Source organism: Monodon monoceros, unplaced genomic scaffold (genome assembly GCF_005190385.1).
Source record: "Monodon monoceros isolate NGI ecotype Baffin Bay Population unplaced genomic scaffold, NGI_Narwhal_1 Super_Scaffold_7, whole genome shotgun sequence".
In the NCBI taxonomy this organism is placed as follows: domain Eukaryota; kingdom Metazoa; phylum Chordata; class Mammalia; order Artiodactyla; family Monodontidae; genus Monodon; species Monodon monoceros.
Genome location: NW_021703784.1, coordinates 42,673,143 through 42,688,247, shown reverse-complemented (window position 1 = coordinate 42,688,247; position 15,105 = coordinate 42,673,143). Strand labels below are relative to the sequence as shown.

The 15,105-nt window shown below is 40.7% G+C and overlaps 1 protein-coding gene across 2 annotated transcripts in view; it reads right to left on the bottom strand.

The window, feature by feature from the left end:
- GRM5 (glutamate metabotropic receptor 5) overlaps window positions 1-14,073 on the bottom strand; it is a 555,198-nt gene extending 541,125 nt beyond the window's left edge. Inside the window, exon 1 of one of the 2 annotated variants that reach the window (XM_029207228.1) lies at window positions 13,882-14,073. The gene's annotated coding sequence lies outside the window, so the exon portion shown is untranslated. Of the gene's footprint in view, window positions 1-11,715; window positions 11,918-13,881 lie in introns of those variants that run through there. The other variant, XM_029207229.1, reaches the window with a different exon arrangement.
- Between the last annotated feature and the right edge of the window lie 1,032 nt (window positions 14,074-15,105).

Below are 15,105 nucleotides of genomic sequence, written 5' to 3'. Positions count from 1 at the left end.
AATGAAGTCAGTCATGTGAAAAGTGTGGCTAGAGCATAAATAATGAGCGCAATTATGGTACAAAATGAGGTTGGAAAGATACGGAACGGCCAGACCATGTAGGATCTTGTAGGCTCTTAAGGAATTTGGAGCTTAAGTGAAACAGAAAGCCACTGAGGAAGTGTAAACAAATGACTGGCACAATCCAATCTTAGAAAAGATTCTCCTAGCTCCTCATTGTTCCGGATAATGGACTTGAGAAATCTGAGACTCTTATAATACTCTAGGTAAGAGATGATAGTGGCTTGGCTATGATTGGTGACAGTGGATATGGAGAGAAGTGGACACAGTCAGATATCTTTTGCAAGTAGAATCAACTGGACTTGCTGACAGACTGGATGTGGGTAAGGTAGAGAGGAATCAGTGTCTACTCCTAGGTTTTGAGTCTAAGAAACTAGTATATTCTGGTATCATTAAAAGGGATGGGACTGACTGGAACAGAAACAGATGGGCTCAAGGGAAAACAATGATTTTCTTTTGAACATGTTAAATTTGAGATGCTTTGGAAGCACCCAGGTATAGCTGTCAAAGAGGAAGGAAGATATGTAAGCGTGGACCGAGAGGAGTTTTTTGGCTTAAAGATGTAAACAGGGGGTCACCAATATATAAACCCTTTGAAATGAATAAAATTACCTAGAGAGCAAGTATAAATAAAGAAAAGGTGGGGCTGAAAAGTAGGCCCCACAGAGAGGTAAGGCTGTGGGAAAGCCAGCTAAGGAAACAGAGGCAGCTCAGAAAGTAAGGAGAGAAAGCAAGAACATGTGATATCAGAGATGCCAAAAGAGAATGTCCTGGGCACTTTATAGTTGCAGACATATGCAAGGCTTTCATGCTTCTCGTTCCCCCAGAAGATATTATATTCTATGTGCATTGTGTATCTGCGTCTGTATGTGGGTATGTCTGTATGTGTGGTATGTGTGTGTCAATAATCCTTATAACAACCCTGAGATGTAGGTATTATTTTATTCTATTTTCCTAATGATGTAATGGGTTTTAATAACTTAAAAACAAGCCAATCATGGAATGATGGAGCTAGAATTCATGTCTATGCCTAGTGACTCCATAACATACTCTTATTATCATCTTTTGTCACCTTACCACCCCTTCTGCCAAGAGAGGTATTTCCAAAGTCCATGAAAACTGAGAGGGGCCACCCAAACACAGTTTGAACTTCCAAGGGAGCTAGAATCTAACAGGAGTTTGCTTAAAAAATAGAGAGTGATGAACATTTCAGGAAAAGAGATGATTCATACCTAGAAGGTACAAATGTGTATGACTATCTGGCACAAATATACTTTTATTGCCCTGGCATCCCCTACTAGATTATGACCTGCCAGATTATAAATCAATGATTGTTTCATAATCTGCCTTGAATACACACAGTGACTATATTTTATTGATACTAGCTATGAAGCTCAGATACCTGGAAAGTATATTCTGAAATTATGACTTAGAAATTTGACAGAATTGGGCTACAACTCAGATTATTATAAGGTTAAACAACAAGTCATCCCACATGCTCCCAAAATACAAGAAATCAATACAGCATAAATTCTAAATAGACCGACAGAGTATACCCTAGCTCTATCAGCATCGCTCATTTGTTCAGTAAGTCTTTATTAAGTAACTGAGCTGTGCTAAGCACTCTTCTAGTCCCTGAGGATTCAATTATGGGCAAGGCAGACACAAATTCATGCCCTCATGGAGCCTGTAATCCAAGGTGGTTTGCCAGACTATAAATAAGATAAGGAAATAAAATATTGTATGCTATACAGTAATAAGTGTTAAAGAGAAACAATAAGCCAGGGAAGGAAGATAGAAAGTATCAGAGATATGGAAAAAATTTTTAATAATGTAGCCAAAGAAGTTTAAACTGTAAAAGTAAAATTGGGTGAATAACTAAAAGAAGTAAGAGAAGGAGTCATGCAAATAACAAGGGAATGAACACTCCAGGTTAAAAACAAAAAGTAAATGCTAAGTCCCTGAGGCAGGTTTATGCTTAGTGTGTTGAGAAACAGCAAGGAGGCCAGTGTGACTGCAGTGAAGTAAAAGTGGGGAGAGAGGAAGAAGGGAGGTTTGAGAGCTAGTATGATGATCAAAGCCTTTTTGGACTTTGAAAGACTTTGGCTTTAACATTGTGTGAGAGTGATTTTCTGGAAGAGTTTTCAATAGGGGAGGGACACACAATGACCAACTTTTCAACAAGAATAAGGGCACAAAGGCAGAACCAAGAAAGCAATTAGGAAACTACTGCAATAATTCAGGTGAGAGAGATGACAGAGGCCTGGATCAGGAAGATGGTAGTATAGGTAGTGAGAACTAGTAGGATTCTGAATATATCTTGAAGATAGAGTGAAAGGGTTTGCTGTCAGATCTGACTTGGACTGTGAAGGAAAGAGAAGGATCAATGAGGACACTAAGGTTTTCAGTCTGAGCAAATAAAGGATGGTGCCATGTTGACTGAGGCGGAGAAAACTGTGGAGGAACAGATCTGGGTGGAGATAACCGAAATTCAGTTTTGATACACCAATTTTTAATTCTTGTTAGAAATTCAAGAAGAGATATTTAATAAGCATCTGATATAAGAGGTTGAAATTCTGGAGAGAGGTCTGCATAGGAGATATAAACGGAGGAGGCATCAGTATGTAGATGCTCTTTTTTGTAAAACATAAAACTGGATGAAATCACCCAGGAATTGGAAAGAGAAAAACTAGTTCTGAGACTGAGGTCCGGGGAATTTCAATGTTTAAACTCCCAAAGACCCAGAGACAAGGAAAAACCAGCAAAAGAGACTGAAAAAATTTTTGAACAGAAACCTTATTTTGTAAAGTGTATGTGTGGTGGGGAGGGGGATGAAATGTGAAGTATTCAAGTTCTATTAAAGCAAAAATAAAAACAGATATGGCTGTGTTTTCACAAGAAATATTATGAGTGTGTGTGTATGCACGCAGTCGGGAAACATACACAGTGACATTAATGAGATGTCCTCTGGGTGATGGGAATATGCATAATTTTTAATTTCTTCTTTGCTTTTATCTGTGCTTTCTAAGTTTCTGAATTTCTACTAGCAAAGCTATTCGTTATTTGTGATATTTTTTTAAATGTGGGATTGAGGGATCTACTTTCTAAATTTCTGCCCCAGTCTCTCTTATGGTCATCTCCTCTCAATCTGCCCCTCCTTGGAAGTCTGCTAGTCAAGTTAAATTTGGGTCTCCTTTAGGTATTCTGAATATATCTTGAACCCCTTTGCCCCAGTGGTTCTGTTCACGCTGCTTCTTAGCCCTGATATGCTCTTGTTTCATGGCCTTAAGGCAGAGTTTTTAAGAGCATGGGCTTGGAGTCAAGTAGACTCGGGTTTGAATCCTGGCACTGCCATCTGTTGGCTGTGTGCCCTTGATCACTTAGCTTCTCTGAGCCTAACTGGAATGAGAATAGTACCTACCTCAAAGAGTTTTAATGAGGATTGAATGAAGTAATATTTTTCAATAGGCCCTTTATAAAAGCTTCCCAGGTCCCTCACCTTGCAGTATGTGCTGTATTCTAAATGCAAGTGGCATTTTTGTCCATACTTTGTAATGTTATTTATTAAGCTAGTATTATAGCTATTTATACATGTTTTGTCTTCCAATAGACTTCAAACTCTTTAAATATTAAATCTGTGCCATACGCAACGCCTAGTATTAACAGATATTCAATAAATCCTGCTGAATGAACAAATAAGTAAAGGGAGTTGCCTGCACTTCGCTTTCTGGTCAGTTACTTGATTGAGATGTAAAGATAGTGCCCCCTGCCTCACTGTGGAAAACTGGAAAATGGATATTGAAACTCAAATGGGTCCAGGGGACATCAAAAAGAGAAGTACGGACTGACAAAGTAGGAGGGAGAAACCTTCGGTGTTCCCCATGGCTTTTTGATATATTAAGGAAAATAGCATCATAGAACTAGTAAGAGTCCTACAGATGATTCAGTTTAACTGAGACCCACGGAGAATAAATGATTTTTAGCAGGCCTAGGACCAGAACCGAGAAAATATCGTCTCAAAACCCAGATTTAATCACACCCTGCAACTTGGTGTCTGTTCTTCTACAATTTTCTAAGCATATAACCTTTAATACATAGATTTTTTATTTAAATGGAATATTAGTATGAAATCTACATTGCAATATACTTTTATTCTCTACATAATGTATTATAAATACCTTTTGAGATTAGTTCATTTTGATGATGGGGATAACAATAAGAATAATTAAAATTCACAGAGAGCTTACTATGTTCTAGGCACTGTGCTTAGCGTTTCACACGAAACGTCATTTAACTATCATTTAAAAAAAACTGTAAGATAGATCATGTTATGTATATTTTATGCTTGAAGTATCTGGGACTCAGAGAGAGAGAACAGTTTGGCTAAGGTTCTAAAGCAAGTGAGTAGCAGAGCCAAGATTCACACTTAGACTTTCTATTTCTTTTTAACAGTTGCATAGTATTCAATTATATGAGTGCACAAAAATTTATTTAATTACTCCCTATTTTTGGATATTTAGATTGTTTGTAGGTTTTACTGCTATCATCAACGTTGCACTTTAATTACTTTTAAAACTATTTCTATAGGACAAATGCATGATATTGCTGGCGTGAATCTTCCCACATTTTACAATCTATTAATTTAGATTGTAAAAGGTGGCATTAACTTCACTCTCAGTCCCTTCTCCTTAAGCTTGTCAGTTCTGGCTACCACACAATGTTCTTTCCATAAGAACCTGCTTTCTCTTGCTTGTATACAAGTTCATGAGTGAGGCCATTTCTCCTTAGATATCTCACCAGGAGGTTCATTCATTCATTTAACAAAAGTCTGGTAGAAAAAAAAAAAGGAGGGGGAATAGTAAAACCATATTATTTTATTTTCAGTGTACGGAGCCTTTTCCCTTTTACTTCTATTTCAAACTAAAACAAAATTACCACTAAGAAAGTCTGATTATCCCCAATTCATATATCAGAAAATAGAGTCTCCAAGATAATAAATTATTTGCTTTAGGTTATAACTCTGATGTGGTAGGTGTGAGAGGTTGGTAGCTATGTTTTTTCATCATATATAGGAGAATATATATATTCTATACATGTATATTCTTGCATAGATAATGGGAAGAAATTAATACAATAATTTTTAAAAGCTTGCAAAATGTTATAGATCTATGATCTAAAAGTATGGAGTACTTTAATTCAATCAAAAGTAGTAAATGATAGGAGTTTATATAAATAGTATAACTTATATGGTATTTTGATTTAGGGTCCTATTTTCAGAAGCACTAGGCTACTTTATTCAATGTTCTATATCATATACTTTGGGTTCATAGCATAATAAAATTAATCACTACCCCATTATAAAAAAATAATATATATCTAATATGCATGAAAGTACTGGGCCTCAGGTAATCATACAGTCCCATACTGGATCCTAAATGAATAGGAAGAAGAAGTATTGGTGGGTAGAATTTACCATAAATGACAACTTACATAGTAATCAGATTCACAGCTTGCATTGTCTTTTATTTTCAACAATCTTCTCAAACACTGACCATCTTTCTGGCACAAATTTCTCTTACATAACTTAATCCCCACACAAGCAAATCATACAGCTCAGGACATCAACACTAAAATGATTCCTTCTGCCTGAGCAACAGCCTCATCACATATAGGGGTGTCAATGTTGCATATACCATGGATGGCTTTGACACATTTTCCTGAAAACCAGTGCATCCGAAAGATAAGAGACACTCTGAGGTATAATGATACCGAGAGCGTTATAGTCCGAGGAAAGCTCCACTGTTGTATCTATCTCAAGCACACATCTGTGACCCTGTAAACAAGAAAGTCCAGCACCCCCTCCATTTAGCCCAGGACAAAAAATATGCCATATTTTAACTGAAACCCCCTTAAAGCAAAAAGAGGCCATAAAATAACATTGTACAAAAGTGAAGTCTGTAATTTTGTGCGTTAATTAAAAGGTGCTGGCAGTAGAATAAAGCTCACTAAATCATTGTAAATCATTACACGATTGGTTTAGTAGTCCATGAAGACCTAAAACAGCCTTCTACAGCAAAGCAATAAAAATGATGTAATCCACCGTTAACTAGTCTCAATTTAATTATCATGCAGGGATTCTAAATTTCTTCCCATTTTGCAGCCTTCAGCTGCTTTCTTTTCATTTATGGCACACCTCTCAAGACTGTAAGGCATTATGGTGCATATTATATTGCCTATCATCAGGCACTTGAAAATGTGGTTTTGCATTTTTAACTCAATCTCTAGTTACTTATTAATAGCTGATACTTATTGAGTGCCTACTTCGTGCTAAGTAATATATAAGCATAATTTAATGTAAGTTTCACAACAACCCTGAGGGGTAGGTATGATTGCTACCTACATTAAATATCTCTCGAAATTGAGGTTTAGAGGTGAAGAATCTTGCCAGAAGTCTCATACATATAATAAATGGCAGAGTCAGGACATGAATCCAATTTCTCTCCGGCTCCAAAGCTCACACTCAACATAATCAGATGATACTGTTTCCCATCCGACCAAATGGGTTGGTTAGTTAAACCTTATGCACTGGCTGCAAAACATTCTGGAGACTCTGCTTTCCACTAAATTCTTATGTAATGTCAATCAGCTTCATTCGGAAGCTGTACAAACCAACCAAATAAATATAGGTAACTCTGTCCCATGGAATCATTTAGATCAGGGCTTCTCAAGCTTAGACCTGTTGACATTTTGGACCAGACAAATTTTTGGTTTTGGGGGGCTGCCATCTTGTGCATTGCAGGATGTTTAGCAGCATCCCTGATCTGCAGAATGCCAACAGCACACACCTCCTCTAGTTGTGATGAATAAAAATGTCCCCAGACACTGTCAAATGTTCCTTGCAGGTCAAAGTCATTCCCAATTGAAAACTGCTGATTTACTTAAAACTCATCCTTGTCAAGGTCTATGTAATCATCAAAAAAGAAGATGACTAAGAGTCATCTGGATGTGTCCGTCCCACAAAGCATTTTTCTGAAATGTCCTAATAATTCTAAGGAGAGTAGTTTGGAGAGTAGTAGGCAAGTAGATTTGCCTTACTCCTTCTTTACATTGCCACTTGTTTCCGGCTGCATCATCTTGTTTTGGAGCTTGGAATTTCAACTTGAGAAATACAGATTAAACTGTCAGAGTCAAAGAAGGCATTGCCTTTACATTAACTAAGCATAGTTCTGAATAGTCACAAATTACAAAAAATAAATGTGAGAAGAGTATCCTATGGTACCTGTCACCATTTCAAAGGCTATGTGAGATACAAAGTTCGTTATAATTTTTTAAAGATAAAGAATAATAACTTTATATAGTCATTTTCCCATTGGTTTTTCAAAATCTTATTTTTATTTTTAAAAACGTAATATATTATTTAACTATCTTCTGGGTCTTTAAAGGATTCTACTACATTATCTGTATTGTGTAATACTTTGTATGAAAACAAATTGATTTTTAATATTTTAAAATTATTCTTCTGCAAAATATTATGATGCAACGGGCTGCATTATTATTACAGGGCCCATTAGTGCCATTATGACTATGAACTTTTAATTCTCCTCAGAACATTCATGCTCAGAAGTTTAAAGTCAGTGGCCTATACCTAGAGTTGTAAAAAATAATCATTAGGGAATTATTCTTAGGTCTTTATAAGACCAACAGAATCACATCAACATAAAATACATTTTCTTGCATCTAACTTTTTCCTTTAAATTTCCTGAATAGTTTGACTAAAATAAAAGAAGCTATTTGAAACAGCAATTATGTATCAACCATATGGTTGTTGAGAAGATTAAACTCAATAACATAGGAAACCTAGGAAACATTTGATATTCAAAGGCCTAGATGGGATTAATAGTCATAACGACCGGTTCTGTACTTTTCACTCTGGGTCTGGCACTTGACTTATATTTGTGTAACTAATTCACCATAATCACTCAATGAGGCTAATAGCGTTACAGCCTGTTCTCCATTTTAAAAATGAGGAAGAGAGGCAGAGCAATGTTAAGTAACTTGCCCAAGGTTACATAGCTAATGAGCCACAAAGCTGGGATTCAAACTCAGGCAATCTTGTGCAAGGGTCTGTACTCCCAACCATATCACAAGTCACTGGAAACCACAATGAAACAATTCCATGGTGTTTATCTAATAAAATGGAAAAGTTATCTAATATAATGGAAAAAGGATAAGTCTGAGTTCCAAACAAATCAGACATATGTGTGTGTGTATACACACACACACACACACGTGTGTATGTGTATAAAATTATATATACATATAATTTTATTTTTCCATTTCCCTGTTACATGACAGTGGAAGGAAACAACCCTCAATTTTAACAACAGAAAAATCACTGCCCTGTATGATTGTTATGAGTATTAAATAAGATATATAATGCTTGGCACGGTGCCTGATGTGCTCAATAAATGATAGTTATTAGAGCAGAGATGAGCCTGCACCAAGACCTTTCCTTGTTTCCCAAGCAAAGGTACATACACGACTAAAGGTACATACAATTCAAATGAGATTAGAACTGATAAAATCTCAATATTTTTTCTCTTGTTTGAGAATTTAAAGAAAATGGAAGCAAGCTTATGGCATAATGTTTTTTAGAACTACGTTTTAACCAACTGAGAGAAAGGAATATCAAGAAAATATTTTCTCAGTTACAGATAGTTGAAATGCAAACTCAAAATTTAAATTTTCCTGGGTTATACAAGCACATCATAAACTAAAAAATATTTCTTTTGAGGCTCCTATATTCTTATATTCTCCAAACTCCACGCAATGAAAGTGATGACTAAATGATGCCTCGGGTCTAGGATTAACATTTCTGTGAATATTAAAAATAACACATATTTCTCAATTATAGAATGTTCCTGCTTTGTAGTAATACACCTTCAGTTTATCCAAATGCCAAACTGATCAGCTTTAGCATATACCAACATATATCAAAAGGTAGTCTTCACTATTTTATGAAGTTACTTTAAACTCCATTTACCAAAATAACAGCAAAAAGTATAAGGAGGAATAGTTGGATGTGTCTCTTCATCTCATGAGGATAGAAATCCTGGGAGAAAATGGTACACAAATAAGTGCAATATTTTTCACGATTAACTTTATCTCATATTTTTTCTACCTGTAATTTCACCTACGTTTCATTGGCACTTAATTTAGTTTTTCTATATAAAATGCTCTGACAATTCCATAAGAGACAATGTAATACGACTCCTATAAAATCTTCAACGTGTTTTGAAGAAATGTAAAAAAAACTTAGAATTAGTAAAATCTTTTAGTCATGAAAGTAAACATGTTTAATGAGATAAATTATTGAATAGGGAACAAAACAATGTCAACAAGCAGAGTATAACCTGAAGATATTATGTAGCTACTTAAATATTCTCAAAGTCTGTATACTTTGTACTGGTTGGCCATACTACCTATGAGTGAATTTTTCAGCTTTCACCTTGGCATTTGTCATCATGTCCATAATGTGTACCATGATGTGATGGCAGAGGCTTATGTCTACCTATGAAAGTAAAGTGAAGAACTGGGCAAGTGCTTGAATATTCAAATACCACCCCTCTCCTCCAAATAATCTCAATACGCCCTTTAATAAATGAACATTAAAGAGTTTGGTTTCTTGGATGAATTGGGAGATTGGGATTGACATATATACACTAATGTGTATAAAATAGATAACTAATAAGAAGCTTCTGTATTAAAAAATAAAATGCAAAAAAAATAATAAAAATAAAAGCGAATCACAGGTCCTGTGCACACTGAAGGGGAAGGGGATAATGCAAGGGCAAGGATATCAGGAGGTGGTGACCGTGGAAACTACCTTGGAATCTGTCCATCATAGACTTCCAGTACAATGTTGAATAAAAAGTTCAAGGACAAAAAAACAAACAAACAAACAAGAGTCTGGTTTGTTTTTGAATGTAGCCTACAGCAAAAATATTACCATGGGATAGCAAAGATCTAGGGGGTGCAGTGAAAATACCTAAATTATATATTTTGTCAAGCAGATTCTAAATGACCAGGGAAAGCTTTTCTCTTAAAGAAGCAGTAAAGCAATTATGTAGAAAGTACTATATTCTATTCACATTCTTCAAAAACAAACAAAAAAACCCAAACCTTGTAGGATCTGTCCGGAGTGCTGAAAAGGTTTCCAGTGGAGAAGGCTGGAGGCTGGGTTGTGCATTAACCTGATGAGTTCACAAAGCAGTATTTTCAAGTCCCAACCAAAGATCCTTTTAAACAGAAATTGACATCCATAAAGGACAAAAATAGTCACAACTGATTCTTAAATGTGTAACTGCATGGATATAAGAGAGAAATTAAAGGAGGAAATGTCCTGTGCTCCATGAGAGGAATAAGGATCACAAAGCACACCTAACAAGAGGTAGCATACCTGAACACTCCAAAACTCAAAAGGATGTCTAGAATGTTGTATAACTAAGAGGATTCTACAGAAAACCTAAGCTTCGCCCCACGGCAGCTAGGGTGGGGGGCTGCACATAGCACAAGGCAGTGCTTCCCTGGCTGCCTCAAAAGGCCAGCAGTTAGCATGAAGGATACAGATGAGCTCTACATCAGTCTCAAGGGACGTAGAACAATGAAACAATATGTAGAGAATGAAGAAAGTGGAAGGAAGCCACTGCCTTCCCACTGACCTGTGTCAGCTTCTTAGCGGAAAGTAAAGTGTGGGAGAATCTACCTGCTTGGCCACTCAAGCTTTCGATTCAGCTGAGGCAGCACCCAGATAGTACCTGAATAAGCACAGGCACTTGTTAACCTCTCCTCAATTTCCCTTTCCCACAGCGCCCGCTCCGGAGGGAAGTGCGGGCAGTTGGAAATCCAGCACCAGTTCCAGAGCCCCCCAGGCAGATTCCTCACTTCCCTCTTCGAAGTCCCAAGTGCAGGGTAGGCTCTGGTCACCCGGCTAGCTCGTGGGCCTGCCGCGGGTTCTTTCCCCAAGTGGCTGTAGCCAGGGCTCTCTCCTTGGCATGCCTCTCATGCTGCCACTCCGGGGTAACTAGTAGGCTTTGTGTCCGAAGGGAAAGCTACATCCACGGGAGACGAAAGAGCGGGAGGGCGCAGACCGGGGTTCAGAAAGAAGCACGCTAGCCTGAGTGAAAGCGCTGTGCTTTCAGCACCACCCGCTGTCCCCCCTCTTCCCGCAGCAGCAGCCTGGTCACCGCAGCTAACCGATCTACTGGGAAGCGATTCCTTCCTCTTCCTCTCCACCTTCGCTTCTCTGAATTCTGAGCCCTCGGGTGGTTTGGAGGAGCCCAGTCTGAATTCTAAAAGCACGCACCTGGCCCTCAGGGAGCGGGAACTCGCATCCGAAGGCATGCAGAATCCCCTTCTCAACCCTTGCGGCCATTCCCTCATTTACCCCATTGCTCTCGCCCTTTCTCCCCAGCAGGTTTAACTGAAGCCATCCGCGAATGGAGCGGACTTCATCCTTGAGGTTCTGGCCACCCCCGCTGCTCCACCCTCGTCCCCCTCCCCCAAACCAAACTGTAAGCTCCCAGCAAGCGTATAGCTCATACATTCTTCCCGGGCCCGAGGACACTTGGGTAAACAGGCACTTAGCAAGCTTACCCCCCTGTTGGCGGCGCAGCAGGCAGTGAGGCGCGGTCTAGCTAGCCCCCCATAAAGTTGGGCCGCGCGGATCAGCGGGGCAGAGCCGGCCTCTCCAGTCCCGGGCTCCCCCCCGCGCGAGATGATCTTAAGCTCATCGCCTGCGCTCCGTGCGCGCAGAACAGCAGAGCTGAGGGCGGCGTGTGCAGCAATTCTCCCTGCTACTGAGAAAGGGGAGAAGGGGGGGAAGGGGAGAGCGCGGAGGAGGGAGGGGTGGTAGTTTGTATTTATAGAGAACAGAGTTCTCAGCGCAACTTTTTGGTGCCACCAAGTGGCACAGTGAGCTCCTTTAGGAACACAGACTTCGGGTCGAATCTGGATGGGTAAGCCAGCTTCACAGTCAGATGCTCACATGGTGGGAGGGTTGGGGGACATCCCCTCGGACTTGAGTTTTCCCATGTGAACTTTCTCATCTCAATGGCTGGGATTCAGATCCGTAAATTCTAAGAATGAGCTTGTATTGAGGGGGAATGTGTACCTGTGCCTCCTTCAGACAAGTGGCAGAGGTGTCAAGGACACTGGGCAGATGCCAGTAGCCTCCTAGGAGTCTAGGAACCCTTGTCTCAGGAAGAATATGTTTCCTTCTCTCTCCTAACCCTTCTGTCCAGATTACAGTATTCTCAAATATCACCCTTAGTTGTCCTGCCATCCTGAGTGCCCAACCTTTAAAGTACGATGCCATTCATTTTCCTTGTGCTAGAATCAATTCCAGATTCTTTACCAAACCCTCATTCAAAGAACATCACAGCTTGCCACCAAACCCCCTTCTTTAATTGCTACCTTTAAAAAAGCATGTGACTTTAGACTCTGTGGATCCAAACCTCTCCAGACAGCACTCAGGACTCCAGGACTCCAGGCTACAAGCTAGGTGTCTGACTGTCCTTCTCACCCATTTCTACAGACCTCTTAGCACACATTACACCAACAGCAAAGCCAAGAGCTTGCAAATGCCTTTGATATTTTGAGGGAAAATACCTTGAAGCTTCCTTTATCCAGATTTTCTGGGCACTCTTCCTTCCTTGTAGGCAGATCCTCAAACCCATAAAATCATAGACACTGCTACTGCATGGGACCTTAGTGACCCAAAACACAGAAGAGCCTCTACATTTTGCAGATGGAGAAACACAGTATACAGAGGTTAAGGGACTTGTTCAAGGTCACACACTTTCCTAGAAACAGCCCAGAGACTACCCAGGGTGATACTAAACGAACACATTTATGCCAAACCTGACTTCCAGGCTCCTGCTCTTTCTACCACCTTACACAGCCCATTCAGTCATATTTAGCTCTCTTCTCTTTCCTCTCCCTCCATATCCCTCTCTCTGACCCCATCCTTTGCCAAAGTCCCATAAAGGAACCTAGGGTAAGGCCATCTTCCTAGCCCCAATTGGAGTACATAAACTTGAGCTTAAAGGTGCAGAGTTGCAGGTGTACCCCCTTAAAATGGCCCCTGTTCTCAAAAACCTCTCCTCGGTAGTGTAGTCATGGAAGTGTCATTTTAGAAATGGAACACTGGCATTTACACCCAACCAGGTCCCTCTTTTGCTGTCTCTTTTCAGGGTGAAGCACCAGCAAATGCTCTTATTAGCCTCCCACCAACACCTAATGGCTTCATAAATAGAAAAGCCCTCCTCCTTTGGTAAATGCACCCCTTTGTGCACATGTATCAGTATGCAAGAAAAGAGAGAGAGAGGAAGAGAGGTGTCCAAACGCTCCCTTTGGCTCAGAGCTCTATTTTTTCTCCTCTGATTTTTTTTTTTTAGTTCATTTTCTATGGAAACGAGCCCACTTAAATTCCTTACTTATGCAAATACAAGCAAAATGATATTCAGAAACCTCTCATTGGAGCGACGCCGCGGTAGCCTGGGCTCCCGACTAGAGATTCATGTCTGATTCACACAGCACACGTCCTTGTGGGGTGACTTTCCTAAACTTGCAGGACCTCGTAGCGTCCGTGGCTCCACCACTTCTCCACCTGCCCACCACCTGCCCCCCCGGGTCCCTTCGCCCAAGCTCCCGCCCCTTGCCTGACTGCTTTCCATCCCTGCGCTGGGGGAGGGGCTCCGGAGGGCTCCTACTGCCGCGGCGACCCAAGAGCCGAAAGAAAGAAAAACGCGCGGTGCTTACCAGGTGCGCGCCCGGAGCCTGGCGCCCCGAGCCAGCCGCTCCTCTCGGGCTCCCCGCGCTCGCGGAGCGGCCTGGGCTGCAGCTGGGGCGCTAGTGGCGACGATGGAGGCAGCGGCGGCAGCAGGCGGAGCGGCTCCGTCCGCGGCCCGCGGCGTTGGCGCTCGCGCTCTCGCGCCAGCGCGGGGAGCGCGTGCTGCGCTTAGGTAGACGCAGCTGGAAGCGCTGCGCCGGGCCGGCTCCTACTCCTGCAGCGCGCGGCGGGGGCGGGAGAGCGACCAAGCGCGCACACACTGGGTGACGAGGGTCTTGAAGGCTCGTAGTCGTGGGGTTCGAGCGAGGGTAGCCTCGGGCTCCCTCTGCAGCTCCTCGGCTTCCCTCCGGGAGCCGCGGAAGGAGAAGAGCTGTGCGGCGAGGCGTGGGTAGCGTGTCACTCACAGAGAAGCTGGGGGAGCAGGTAGATAATAAGCTTCTCTCTGACGATGGCACTTAAACCCCTGACAGTGATTGGGAGAAGGGGCGTCACTGCTGGAGGGTAGAGAGAACCAGGAAGTCAGGGAACCCCAAGATGATTCAGAGATGTGAGTGGTTAGGAAGAACGGTCTCTTTAATGGCATTACTTATTAATTAAGCCATTTTGCATTTGTCTCCATTTCTTACAAACGAGTCTTTCTACGTCTATTAAAATTTCTTCCTCCGTAGCAATTAAATATCTTTTTACTTCCTTAAATGACTGCATCTCTTCCCCCACTACCCCCGTAACTGACCAAGATTGTAAAAAATGCTGAGGTTATCTTTAAATTCCAAAATCAGACTTCCTTTCTGCCTCTGAAAAGAGATTGGTATAAATTAATCGCATGACTTAATTTAAAGAAAAAGACATTGCACAATATAATTATTATTCTTTCTCATTATATTTCCCTAGCCATGTGCTTGCAGCAGTTGGGTGAAAGGTTAAAAGAAGAGGACATTGAAGTTAGGAGGTTGGTTATAATATATTCATTGCTAATGTAGGTTTCCCGCAAGACCCTTGAAAGCAAGGCAAGTTGTTCTTTGATAGCTTCAGGATTCAACAAGAAAAAGACATGCATCTAACACACCTCGTTGATCTTTACAATGGCATCTTTCTTCTCCCCGTTTTCATGTGTACTCTGATGGTGGTGTTGTTCATTTTTGATATTCTTTGATTGCAATCCGCAAAGCAAGCTTTAGTACTTTGTAGAGGGG